Source organism: Suncus etruscus, chromosome 6 (assembly GCF_024139225.1).
Source record: "Suncus etruscus isolate mSunEtr1 chromosome 6, mSunEtr1.pri.cur, whole genome shotgun sequence".
Classification (NCBI taxonomy): domain Eukaryota; kingdom Metazoa; phylum Chordata; class Mammalia; order Eulipotyphla; family Soricidae; genus Suncus; species Suncus etruscus.
Window position 1 is genome coordinate 119,143,040 of NC_064853.1, and position 14,241 is coordinate 119,157,280.

A 14,241-nucleotide genomic window follows, 5' to 3' on the forward strand; every position below is an offset into this window, starting at 1 on the left:
TAGGACCTGTGTGTGTGAGGGGTGGGGGGGGGGGCGGCCTCTGTTCAGGCTAGGCTTGGGTTTCCCTTTGGTTCTCTTGGCTTCTCTCTCACTACTCAATGGTTCCTTTAGTTCCAGGGCTTGTAGAAAGTCAGCATCAAGCCAGCTGTCCTACTGTTCTTCATTTATTCTGTCCATCTATTCATTCCATCCATCTACCCATCCATCCATCTTCCCTGCTCATCTGTCCATCATCTATCCACCCAAGTATCCCTTCCACTGTCCTCTACTCCATTTGTCCACCTGCCGACCCACACCACCTATCTTGTCTGTTCATTCCATCCATCTACCCATTATCCATCCCATCATTTCTTTCGTCCTTTATTTATCTGTCCTCTGTCCACCCACCTATGCATCCATTGAGTCACCCCATCTACTATCCATCATCTGTTCATTTCATTTCGTTTATCCATGTATCTATCAACCAATCTAGTCATCTACCCGTCCACTTAACCATCTATTCATCCATCCACCCACTCACCATCTGCCCACTTATCCATCCATTCATTTTCCCATGCATTCACCCACCTACCAACTCATCCATCCACACATCCATCTACCCATCCACATCCATCCATCCATCCCTCTGTTTCTTCCTTCCTCTTAAATTTAAACAACAGCATGGCCTTACCCTGGTGACTCTTACATGGTGGCTGTATGTGATCCAAGGGCTGCCATATAATCGAGTCTGCAGTAGCAGCTCTCTGGATGCTGGAGAGGCCACATGTCAAGTAGAAAGAAGCCAGCAAATAGGTGGCTGGGTCAATCGTGGAAATTGTTGTGGCTTGGAGCAGCTAGGGAACAGGAAGAAGGTGAGAATGTTATGGTCCTTGGCATTTTGGGGAGGTAGATAAAATCTAATAAATGGTGAACTATGTCAGCTCTTTTGTTTGTTTGCTTGTTTTTGTTTGGGGCAACACCTGGCAGTTTTCAGGCTTTACTCCTGGCTTGGCACTTAGGAATTACTCCTGGTGGTACTTGGGGATCATATGGGATGCCAGGGATCAAATCTCGGTTGGTCACTTGCAAAGCAAACACTCTACCCACTGTTCTATTGCTCCTGTCCCTACATCAGCTTCTTGAAGAGGAAAATCCTCTTTTACAAAATGAAATAATTTGTTTTAGGGTCACATCCAGCAGCACCCCAAAACCCCTTGCCCAAGGAGCTCCTTGTGAATCTCAGTTTTTAACTTTGGGTTCCTGCAAAGGCATACATCCTGACCCTTTGAGCCAAGTCACTGGCTCCAAGATTACATTGTTAAAGTATTCCCCTCCCACTTCCTCCAACCAACCTATAAAGAGAATAAACTTCCCAGCAAAATTACCATAGCTGTAGTGTGCATGAGAGAGTGAATGTCTAACTTGACAAAGTGTAAGATGCATATGGAAAATTAGAGCTAAAACAGGTACCAGGACGATGGTACTGTGGACAACACATGTTTAATTCCTGGCACCCCATATGGTCCCTGGACCCCTGCCAAGGGTGATCCCTGAGTATAGAGCCAGGAGTAGCTAGCTACTGAACACCACCGAGTGTGGTTTCCAAACCCAAAATGTTAATTAGTTAATAAATGAAACACTCCAGGATAGAAGTGAGAATTCTCAAAAGGAAGTAAAATGATATACATGATGCCCCTTAGGAACAGTATTGCAAATCTTGGTTTCTCAAAGGAAAAAAGGGAAAGTTAGTGAGAGAGAATAATGATGATGATGATAATAATAATAATAATAATAATAAATGTGTCTACCATAAGGCAGACAGGGTGGGATGGGGGATAGCAGGGAAATTGGTGGTGGGAAATGAATACTGGTGAAGGAATGGGTGCTGGAACATGGTATAATTAAACTCAATGATCAATAACTTTTTAGTTCTATCTTACAGAGAATGTCCTCTCTCTCTCTCTCTCTCTCTCTCTCTCTCTCTCTCTCTCTCTGAAAATCCAGTTATACGTCCTAAGGAACACTTGCTTACCAACCAGGCGGGAGACAGCACATGCACAGAAATACTTCACTGAAGAAGAGAGACCAAATGGCTTAAGAATGAGGACACTCAGGACTTCACAGATGGGTAGGATGGGCACATTCTTCATTCTCACTCCTTTTCTTTGGGGGAAGGGAGGGACACACCCAGCAGTGCTCAAGGCTAGCTCGAGCACTTTTCCTGGCTCTTTTCTCTGGGATCATTCCTAGAGAAGTTTGGAGGACCCTATGGGGTGTCCAGTCTAACCCAGGCCAGCTGTGTGTAAGGCAAAAGCCCACCTCTCTGTACTATCACTCTGGGCCTCTTCGTGTGACCACTTTTAAGCAAGATATGCCCAACACTAGACTTGATGTAGTTTAGAAAAAAATTCCGGAGCTGGAGTAAGAGTGCAGTGGGTGGGACATTTGCTTTGTACATGTGTGACCTGGGCTGGATCCTCAGCATCCCATATGACCCTCTGAGGCTGCCCTGAGTGATCCTGGAGCACAGAGGACCGCTGGTGTGGCCCCCTCTCCTCTAAAAGTAACAAACTTAAACAAATTCTCTGTTTAAGGAACTTATTGGCAAGATGATAGCAAAACAAACAAATCATTCAATCACATTGTATATATAAACGTCAACAGTGTTGCCCAAGCTCTTGTTGCAGAAAGGGGGTCAGAGATACTTTCTACCTAGAATCAAGAGCTACTGTGCCACTTGTCCTTGGGCTTCTGCTCAATGCTAAAAATCCACAGGGATTGCAACACTTCAGCACTTTTCCTGGTGTTCCTCAGCGTCCTTGCTACTCTGCCCACCGATCTGGCCCACACAGGACATATGTGACTTAGGTGGCCATCTGTGTGTGGGCTTCACAGGCAGAGCTGATTATTCTGGGGCTGTGTCACATGCTCTGGACCTTGAGGGGAAACTGACTTGCTGTCATCAGAGGCGGGAGGAAGGAGGGCCAGAGAGCTACTAGGCAAACAGGAACTCAAGGTCTCGCTCAGGCCACACACCCTTCCTTTCTGCTTCTCCCATTGGTCACAAACAGCAAGGGCAGACAGATTCTGAAGAGATGTTGCAAAGTAATATTTCAGATTGCAGAGACAGAGGCTGGTAATGACATTTAGAGAAAAAAAAAACTTTAATTCTTTCTTTCTTTCTTTCTTTCTTTCTTTCTTTCTTTCTTTCTTTCTTTCTTTCTTTCTTTCTTTCTTTCTTTCTTTCTTTCTTTCTTTCTTTCTTTCTTTCTTTCTTTCTTTCTTTCTTTCTTTCTTTCTTTCTTTCTTTCTTTCTTTCTTTCTCTCTTTCTTTCTTTCTTTCTTTCTCTCTTTCTCCCTTCCTTTCTTCCTTCCTTCCTTCCTTCCTTCCTTCCTTCCTTCCTTCCTTCCTTCCTTCCTTCCTTCCTTCCTTCCTTCCTTCCTTCCTTCCTTCCTTCCTTCCTTCCTTCCTTCCTTCCTTCCTTCCTTCCTTCCTTCCTTCCTTCCTTCCTTCCTTCCTTCCTTCCTTCCTTCCTTCCTTCCTTCCTTCCTTCCTTCCTTCCTTCCTTCCTTCCTTTCCTTCCTTTCCTTTCCTCAAGCTTTCCTGTAGATATCCCCCTGTCTCACTTCATTTGATCCTGGAACCTGACTTTTATCATGCCTGAGGGAGTTCTGAGTAGTAGTGAGTGTCCCAAGCAGGGCCAGATCCTGCAAGGAATTGTCCTATAGACTCCAGGGAAGGGAGTTTTCCTATCCCCTCTCCTTCCCTCTCTCCCTAGGAGTTGCCTGGGGCCAGGCTGCAGAAAGAAACACAGATGAAAGATAACCAGCTATCAAAATCACCAATCTAGATCTGCCTCCTCTTCTTATTTCCTTATTTCTCACTGGCAGAACAAAGAACACACAGAACCAAACATTGATCCTAACAAAATAAAAATGAAACCAGAAGTACTGATTTAAAAGTATCAAACTTTTTCCTAGGTGATATGGGAGGAAGTAGACAGTCAAATAAACTAAAACTTAAGCTAAAAGTAAATATTTACCAAAGCAGAGTTCAAAAAGTTATTAAAAATAAATATTTACCAATGTTCTGAAAAACATGTATACATGTATATATATACTGCTCAGGATTCCTGGAGCAGTATAGTTCAAAGCAGAGTTCAAAAAGTTATTAAAAATAAATATTTACCAATGTTCTGAAAAACATGTATACATGTATATATATACTGCTCAGGATTCCTGGAGCAGTATAGTTCAGTGTGCCAAAGTGGGGTAAGGAGCAGTGGGAGCTATAGTACACTGGGGAGGACATTTGCCTTGCAAATAGCAGACCCTGGTTCTATCCCCCCCAATGCTATATATTCCCCAGCACTGTCAAGAGTCATCCCTAAGTACTTCCAGATGTTGGTTCAAAAACAAACAAACAAACAAACAAAAAATAGTGTAAGCAAAACAGGGAAGAAAAGCCAGGGTTCTCCCATGCCCTCTTGAGGCTGAACACAAATGCCTTTCAGAAACAGCTCTTCTGAATGCAAAACTGTATTTCTCAGCCAGGTTGTTAAGGAAACTGCCCAGGAATTCTTGCTGGCCTTCTTGAGCAAAGGTCCCCAAATCCCTTGCATTTTAATATAAAATTTGAACCGGGGTGGGGGTGGGGAATTGAGCAATGACAGAAGTCCTGATGATGAGGGGGGCATATCTAAGCAGAAGGGAAGTTCCTTGCTGCATAGACCAAAGATTTGTCAGATAGAGCAGATAATTCTGGAGAATTGGAGAGAAATACAGCAGCAGGTCACTTGCTTTGCAAGCAGCCAACTTGCATTCAATTCCTGGTATCCCATATGGTCCCCTGAGCCCTGCCAGGATTAATTCCTGAGTGCAGAAATAGGAGTAAGCTCTGAGTACAGCATATCTAGCCTCAAATCAAATGAATATATAAAGAAACTTAGACTGTGATCTAATTTATTGTCATCTGTAAATTTTATTCTAGTATCCTTTGTATCAGCATATCTATAAACTTATATAAATGTATACATGTTTTTCAGAGCATTGGTAAATATTTATTTTTAATAATATTTTGGACTCTGATTTGGTAAACATTTACTTTTGGCTTAAGTTTTAGTTTATTTGACTGTCTACTTCCTCCCAAATCACCCAGGAATAAAGTTTGATATTTTAAATCAGTACTTCTGGTTTCATTTTCAGTTTGTTGGGATCAATGTTTGGTTCTGTGTGTTCTTTGTTCTGCCAGTGAGATGTTAAAGGAAATCAGCTGGTGGCATCTGAGAAAAGTTTCCTCACTCTTACACAGAGGTATTTCAGTTCTTGTTCTTATGCCTGCATTCAGGGTATTTGTATGATGTTCAGAGTTGTGGTAGCCACCTTGTCACTAGGAGAAAAATTAACTAGACCTAAAGCTTCATCCTATAGATGGTAGAATGGAAAGATGGAATGAATCTTGGTCCTTGGTGACAATAATGAAAGTCTGAGTTAAGCAGCGCTGGAATGGCTCTTCCTGGGAACTTTGCTTTTGGTTCAGAATCAGAACATGTTCTCATTAATTAAGCTGTGTTTCAATTTTAGTGTTCCCCCCTTTTTTTTGCTGTCAAAATGAGCATCTGTGATTGTGTGAGTAGTTTTGTGTGTTAGTTATTTAGTAACTCTCCACCCATTCTTTTTTTTTTCCCCCTGCATTCTGCTGTTAGATTCAAAGATTTAGCAAATCTTACTCTCCTTTGCCAGTTGGCTCTTTGGAGAGCTTGGCCTAAAAGGAAGACTTTGCCTCCTCTTTTGGCTTTGCCCAGCCTTGATGACTTCTTACATCCTTTTTGTTTGTTTGTTTGTTGTTTTGGGTCACACCTGCTTGCACTCAGGGGTTACTCCTGGCTCTCCACTCAGAAATCTCTCCTGGCAGGCTCGGGAGATCATATGGGATGCAGGGATTCAAACCATCATCCTTCTGCATGCAAGGCAAATGCCTTACCTACTATATTATCGCTCCAGTAACCAAATGGGGGCTTTTTCACAGCAGTGCCTCCAAACCTTTACTTTTTTTATTTTTTGCCACACCTGGTGATGCTGAGCTGATGCTCACCTGGCTCTGCATGAAGGAATCACTTCTGGCGGTGCTCAGGGGACCATACGGGATGCCAGAGATTGAACCCCTGTCAGCAGCATGCAAGTGCTTTTCCCACTGTGCTTTTCTCTCCAGACCCACAGTCCTAGAAGCTTCTGTGTGCTCTATCAGTGTTTCCTAGAATGTCTTCTTAAGAGTCAAGCTGTGTTGAATAGATGCATCCTCGGGCATGCTAGGTATTACCTTGTTCAGAGCAGGGGGCAGTAAAACATGCTCCTGGGGGTAGTGGCTAGTCCACTTCAGTCTTAGCTAACTTTATTATTTATTTATTTATTTATTTATTTATTTATTTATTTATTTATTTATTTATTTATTTATTTATTTTTCTTCTTCTTTTTCTAACTTTATTATTTAAATAAATCCTAAATAGGCAGAATTAGCATGATTGTGTAAGAGATGCTGTATAACAACCCCAGTCCAGCCCAACGAGCAGGCAACTTTTTTTTTTATCTCCCAGATGTTCAAGATTTTATATATTCAAGTGAAAATTCAATTAGTGCTGGCCTTGGATTACATGGAACTGGATTTTTGCTGTTTGTGTGCTTGTGCACTTACGAACTGTGAGGACTAGGGCCCCTTGGTCCTAGGACTTAGGTGATCCCAAGTGCCAGGGAAGCCATTTTCACAGCAGGCAAGAGCCCAGACTTATAGTATTTTTCTACTCTATTCCCCTCTCCATTGGTGGGGGAAGACAGTTCTGAGATAAAACCACAAAATGTATTCTCTGAAGGTCAGTCAGGTCCATTCTTGTTTTGTCGAGACACAGGAACCAGGCAATTTTGGAATGTTCCACCAGATTTGGCCCCTTGACAAAAAGTTGAGTCGGGGATGAGTTGGGAAATCTGTTCTAAGACATATGTGGTTTGTGTGCAAATGGAAATGGGCCAATCATGTGTGTTGAGAAGGATAAACTGTTTGTATTAACCAATGAAATGCTCGAATTGTTGAAGCTTGTAAACCCTATATAAACTGGTTGAAAATTTGATTCGGGATCCTTGTCAAGATTCCACCATGTTGGATGAGACTTGGACCTCAGCTATCCAAATAAACTCCCTTTTGCACCTTGCATTATCAGAGATGGTTTCTGACTCTCAGCACTGAGCTGGGTGGTCAACTCGTACCCTTACCAGTATCTGCATACAAATACTACCTTTTGCCACTTTGATGAAGGACTGTTTCTCACATGAGATAAATAAAATTCACCCACCATAATTCTGCGATCTCCTCTATTCCAGTAGGTGGCATTTCCTCTCCATGTGATCCTCTCAAATCAGTGGAGACAGAAAATTATTACCTGCATTTGAGGGGGTTTTTCCCTATAAGACGCATTTGGGTTTTCTCCCAAGCCATGTCTGCCTCGAGTTTCAGCCATGAGTTTCTCTGAAAGCTGCTACAAGCGCTGCTGAGTTTGGTGAGTTTGAACTGGAGCATCTAGAGAGCTTTACCCAAGGGCCAAAGAAAGGGTGTGGGAAGGCATGGTGGGAGGTGAGAGAAGGAGGTGACCCCAGCTGGGGTGCATTCCTGAAGCAGTGGCTCCACTCTGATTTTAGGGTTTTTCCTCTCTTTTATTTTGGTGGGGGAAGGGATGAAGGAATACACCTGGTAGTACTCAGGGCTTACTCCTAACTCTGCACTATGGGGTGTTGGGGATTGAACCTGGGCTGACCACTTGCAAAGAAAGTGCCCTCCCTTCTGTTCTACGGCTCTGGCTCCAAGTGGCCTGTTTCTTAAATGACCAGACTGTGTCCAGAGGGCCTGTCAAACCTCTGACTCACTTGGCTCCAGGCTAGAACTGGTAGTTCTGTTTTCTGTTTTCTCCAGGGTAGCCTGGAGGAGACATGGCTGCTGTGGTCTGCTCCATCTAATCTCTTGGGAAAGCTCGCAGCTGGTTCAGACGTCTTACCTGTGACCCCTGGGCGTGCTCTTTCTAGAGTGAAGGTCAAGATTCAGTGTCCTGGGTCCACAAGTTGCTCAGGGCCTGGACGCCAGAGGTGCTGGAACTGGCCTGTTACCCTGGCTCTGTGCCATATAGAATGGCCAGGTAGAGCTCTCCCACTGGTACCCCTCACTGTGTTCATGGATTTGGGGGGGGGGCAGAGCTACAATGAGGAGAGCACTTTTCTTGCATGTAGCTTACCTTACCTGAGTTTGCTTTCCAGCACCTCATAGGGTCCCCTGAGCATCATCAGAAGTGACCCCTGAGTGCAGAGTTGTAAGTCCTGATTATCTCTGGGTGTGACTCACCCGCAACCCTTCCCGCCAAAAATTTCCCCAAGTATTTGCCTCTGCACCTTCCAGTGTCCTTAGGTTATGGATCCCACCCAGCCAAATGGGAAAGTCACCCCATTTGGTATGTGGGAAGGATGCAGTGCTCCAAAGGGGGCTGCAGAGAATTTCCATCACTCCTGTCTGGATAGTAGGAGTGGTTTGAGAATTCTGTGCTGGTTGCATGAGTCCACCTATCCTTGTGTGGCATGACTGTGAGAGCCCCCTCCACCCCATAAATCTGTGATGATACCTACAGGGTAAGAAGAGGACAGCCAATGGGGGCCCAAGAGTAGTTTGGGGGATGAATGGAAGTAATTTTAGAAATACAGTGCCTGGGCCCGGAGAAGTAGCACAGCGGCGTTTGCCTTGCAAGCAGCCGATCCAGGACCAAAGGTGGTTGGTTCGAATCCCGGTGTCCCATATGGTCCCCCGTGCCTGCCAGGAGCTATTTCTGAGCAGATAGCCAGGAGTAACCCCTGAGCAACGCTGGGTGTGGCCCCCCAAAAAAAATACAGTGCCTGTGGGACTGCTCTGGGGAAAGCTGAGGGGGGATTGGGAACCCTAGTGTACTTTGGGGCCATTACTTTCCCAGAGCATGTTCACAGGGGCTCATGGTACCCTGCCTCCTGTTCTAGTAGCATCCTATTGGCTTGCCAATGTGTGAAAATGAAATTTGACACACCTGACCTGCACTTCGAAGCCAGCACTGGCCCGCAGACCGTGGGGTGTGTGATTGGTGCCTTGTCCAGAGTGGGGAGATGAGCAGCCAGTGGAGGAACTGCATGTCAGTGTCACAGGCTCAAATCAGGGCAGGTGCCCCAAGCCCAGCACTGCTGCCTTCCAGGTTCCTTTCTTTGCTTCTAGTTCCTGGCCAGATGGCATCATATTGAAGCATTGCTGCAATCCAAGTGTAGTTAGCTTTTTCTTTCTTTTTTCTTTCCACTTTTTGTTTGTTTTGGTTTGGGGGCCACACCTAGCTGTGCTCTGAGCTGAGGAATCATTTTTGATAGAGTGTGGGAGACCATATGGAATTATGAGGATCAAATCTAGTCTGTGATGTGCAAGGCAAGTTCCTTACCTACTGTCCTATTAAGTGCTGGCTATGTTTTGCTGCTTCTGCTTTGGGCTGAATTCAGGCATCCTTGACCCTTGACCCTTCTTTCTTTCCCACACACTGGGATCCATTTTTCTAGTTGAGAGCTGGTGATAAAGCTTCATGTCCACCACATAGTGGACATGGAATCACACCAGGCTTCCCCATTCCCAGAAAAGGGCTTGTCTCAGAGTTCTGCTCTGGCTATTGTGGGGGACCCCAGGCAGCCTCTTGCCCTTGGGAGCCTGCACACACCTCCTTTCCACTTCACAGTCTGTTATATCTCCTTGAGGGCTTGGAATGGATCTTAAGTAGGAACTCTCTGGAAAGGGTCAGCGCTGACCATGAGAACTGGGCCCCCCACACCTGCTGCTGACCATGTCCCCACTCCTCACTGCTCCTGCCTCAAAGTTTACACTGACAGCTGGGTTAGGCTTGCTTAGGGATCAGGGGTTCATGGGAACCCCTGTTCGAATGCTCTCAGACTCCTGTCTGCTGGGAGAGCATCAGATTACATGACTTTGGGGATAGATGAGACTTTTATTGGGTTTTGTTTTTTTTTTGGGAGGCATACCAGGCGGTGCTCAGGGGTGGGTTACTTCTGGTTCTGCACTCAGGGATCACTCCTGGCAAGGCTTGGAATACCATTTGGGAAGAGATAGCACAGTGGCGTTTGCCTTGCAAGCAACTGATCCAGGACCAAAGGTGGTTGGTTTGAATCCCGGTGTCTCATATGGTCCCCTGTGCCTGCCAGGAGCTATTTCTGAGCAGACAGCCAGGACTAACCCCTGAGCACCGTCGGTTGTGACCCAAAAAATGAAGGAGGAGGAGGAGGTGGAGAAGGAGGAGGAGGAGGAGGAGGAGGAGGAGGAAGAAGAAGAAGGAAGAGGAGGAGGAGGAGGAGAGGCAGACAAGGCTGTGTCCCATGTACCTTCCCCAGCTCTCAGCCAGGGTGGATATTTGCATGTGAAGTGGCCCTTTTCATTAAAAAAACAAAAAACAAAAAACAAAAAAAACTCATCAAGCTGGTAATGTTGAATGTTTCCTGGGGAAAACAAAGCATAACAAAGCAACACCAAACAAAGAGCTTTGGGCTTATTCAATTATGCAATGAAAGTTGGCAGAGCATCAGGGGAGATGCAAACTACTTGATTAAGAGTACCAGAATCCTGATGGGGTGGGGGGCTGGACAGATAGCATAGCGGTAGGGCATTTGCCTTGCACATGGCCAACACAGACCCTGGTTTGAATCCCGGCATCCCATATGGTCTCCTTTGCCTGCCAGGAGTGATTTCTGACCAGAGAGCCAGGAGTAACCCCTGAGTGCCACCAGGTTTGACCCAATAAACAAAAACCAAAACCAAAACCAGAATCCTGATGGAACTTTGAAATAGGTTCATACTGTGGACAAGCCAAGCAGGCCCCTTCGTGTGTGTGTGTGTGTGTGTGTGTGTGTGTGTGTGTGTGTGTGTGTGGCATGGCTGAGCAACTTTCTTCAAGGCCACCTGAGTTGAGCAGGGTCAGAGCTGGGGAATGGCTGGACCATCAAAATTGCTTCTCCCTGGTTTTCATACAAAGGAAATGCTGTGAGGTACTGGGGAGCCCCCAGCTTCTTGCTCACTTGGCCTGCCAGGCATGTCTCCATCCTGGGCATCTGGTGTTAGTGAAGAAATTCTCCTCATAAAAACAGGGAAGAGGGTTAGTTTTTATTTTACTTTAATGCCAAGGATAGAATCTGGGTTGGCTGCATATAGAACAAGGGCCCTTATGTTGTCCTATTGCTCTAGCCCCAAGGGGTAGTTAATTGAGACCCCAATGATGGGCAAGGGTGGTCTAGCAGGTTTATGTATGAGGAGGCAGCTAAGTCATATTAGGAACATAAGCTTGCTGAAGCTGTCTTTTCCGTTTATTAAATTGTTAACCTGGAATGAATAGGTTTTCATTTGTTTCTTTTTAGTTTATACCTATAAGTACACAGAGCTAATTCTTAGCTCTGCACTCAAGGATCACTCCTGGTGGGCTTAGGGGCACTGGGGATCAAACCTGGTCAGTCACATGTAAAGCAAGCACCCTATCTGATGGTCTTTCCAACCCCTGGAATTAGTACTTCTTATGTTGCTTTGGCTTATCCATTCACCTGTCTGCTCAACTGTCCATTCAGCCATCCCTCGATTCATACACCATCAATCTGTCTATCTCTCCATCCATTTTTCTCCTCCATACCTCCACCCATCCATCCACTCATATGTCCATCAGTAATACATTATGTCTATATTACCATCCATCAATCATCTGTTCATTTGTTTATCCATTCATCTGTTCATCCATATATCCATCCATTCACCCATCCATCCATCTATCCTTCCATGCTTCCATCTATCCACCCATATATCCAGCTACCCTCCCATACTCCACCATCCCCACCTGTCCACTAATTCTTCCACCCACCCAGACCTGGCCCACCCATCCAACAAATACTTATTGAATATTGCTAGAGTATTCAGCATAATTGATCTAAAACCTCAGAAAAACTGCTGAGGTCCATATTTCTTTCTTTTTTTTTTTTGTGGTTTTTGGGTCACACCTGGAAGTGCTCAGGGGTTACTCCTGGCTCCATGCTCAGAAATTGCTCCTGGCAGGCACGGGGTGCCATATGGGATGCCGGGATTCGAACCGATGACCTTCTGCATGAAAGGCAAACGCCTTACTTCCATACTATCTCTCTGGCCCCTGAGGTCCATATTTCTATGGGACCTATATATTTTGTTTGTTTATTTGTTTGTTTGTGGCCATGCCTTGTGATGCTCAAGGAACCATATAGGATGCGCAGGATTGAACCTAGGACAGGACGCAGGACAGATATCCTACTTCTGTACTATCTCTCTGGCTCCAGAACCTATATCTTGTTGGAAGAGACATCACAGACAAGTCCGATTTTAAGGCAGAGTGATAATAATGTGGGGAGAGCTCTTGCTTTGCATGTGGCTGATCTGGGTTGGATATCTGGCCTCCCATATGGTCCCTTGTGTCCACAAGAAATCATTTCTGAATGAAGAGCCAAGAGCAGCCCGTAGCTTTGCTGAGTGTGGACCCAAAACAAACAAGGAAAAACAAACAAACCAATCAAAAGTCTGATTTCAGTTAGTACGTGGAATGGAAACTATTCTTGCATGGTCTCTGGGGGCTTCTTCTCACTCATACTCAGGCTGTTAGGAGCCAGAGATTTTCCAGACACACACTAAGAACTTTATCTGCTTTATCAGGAGGGAATTTGGAGGAGAATCACGACTTTGGGCCACATTTTCTTCAGGCCCCTGAGCTCCTCACAGCACTTCAGCACTTTGGCCAAGTCTTTAAAGTGCCTCAGTCTTCACAGCCATGGAGCCCAGAGGGCTTGTTTTAGGGGTTTATAATCTCTGGGGTGACCAGCTTATAACCAAATAGCTTTCATAAATTTTGTTGGTGGAGAGAAGGCAGAACGTTTTATGGACCTACACAGCAAACCAGGGAGAGAAAAACTTGGAATGGAGAGATTGTCACAGATGCAGCTCAAAGGTGCTAATGGATGGGTGTGCTGCCAGCTGTAGGGGGCCACAGTGTGAGAAACTGAAAGTTGGGTTACTAGCCCATCCTGGCCCACAATGTAGCCAATTAGGGCAGGGTGAGGCTTATAATTGGACTCAGGAGGGGCTGAAACTTTCCACCAAGAAGTTGGTTGTCAAGTTGGTTTTTTCTCCACTGCAGGTTTCCAGGAGGCCAAACAGACTCAGATGGTCTCTGGTTCTGGGAGTGTCAGTACCCCCGATGTCCTGGGGTTGGGGGCTGACTCATGCTTGCCCCCCCCACATCCAACCCCACATCCCACCCTCTTCTGACTCTTGCCAAGGATAGGAGGGAGCTGCCTCTCCCATCTTCAGATTGATTCTGTTGGGGAGGAAAGGGGACTTGATGTTGTGCGTGTACATGTGAGTGAGTGTGTAAGAAAGAGTGCGTGAGTGTGCAGAGCTGTGAATGCTATTGTGTGAGTGTGAGCACGCATGCTCATGCAGTTGTGAGGAGGGTAGTGTGACTGTGATCAAGGAGGTGGTGGGGTATCATTGCCTGAATTGTTCTGAGTGTTACCGAGGGAGAGTGTGCAGGTAAGGGTGAGACCATGACACTGAATGTTTGCCTATTTGAGTGTCTGAGGGTGTGAGAGTAAATACATGCATTATTGTGTGATTGTGTGAAGGTGTGACAATCAATGTGCACATTAATATGTGCGTGTGAAGCAACCCGAGAGAAAGCATGCAGGAGCGTGAGAGCGAATGCATCATGTGCATGTGAGTTCATGTGAGGGTGAATGCATTCATGACAGCGAGCCTTTACACATGAGTACATGTACTTTACATGCATGAGGACATGATTAATGCACATGTATGTGACTTGATACATGTGAGTTGCATGTAAGAAGGTGCCAGTAGATGCATCTGTGAGTATATGCTTGTGTAATTGTGCTATGGGAACATGTGTGTGCAGAGCTTGTATGTGTGTGGTTGGGAATGGGCGAGACCGACAGGTAGAGTCAGGCCTCCCTAAGTGTTATTTGCTTGCTGAGGAAAGTCTCTAGAAAGTGTTGTGGTGGATGGAGACGGTCTGAGCAGGGGCGAAGAGTGGGACAAGGTCTCCAGCACCTCCACTTGAGAACTAACTGTTGGGGGGATGGGATTTAGGGCAGGGTGAGGTTTTTAATTGGACTCAGGAGGGGCTGAAACTTTCCACCAAG

General features: G+C 45.5%; 1 protein-coding gene across 1 annotated transcript in view; it reads left to right on the top strand.

The window, feature by feature from the left end:
• Window positions 1-14,241, top strand: part of KIAA1191 (KIAA1191 ortholog) — a 508,491-nt gene that overhangs the window by 454,627 nt on the left and 39,623 nt on the right. The window lies entirely within an intron of this gene.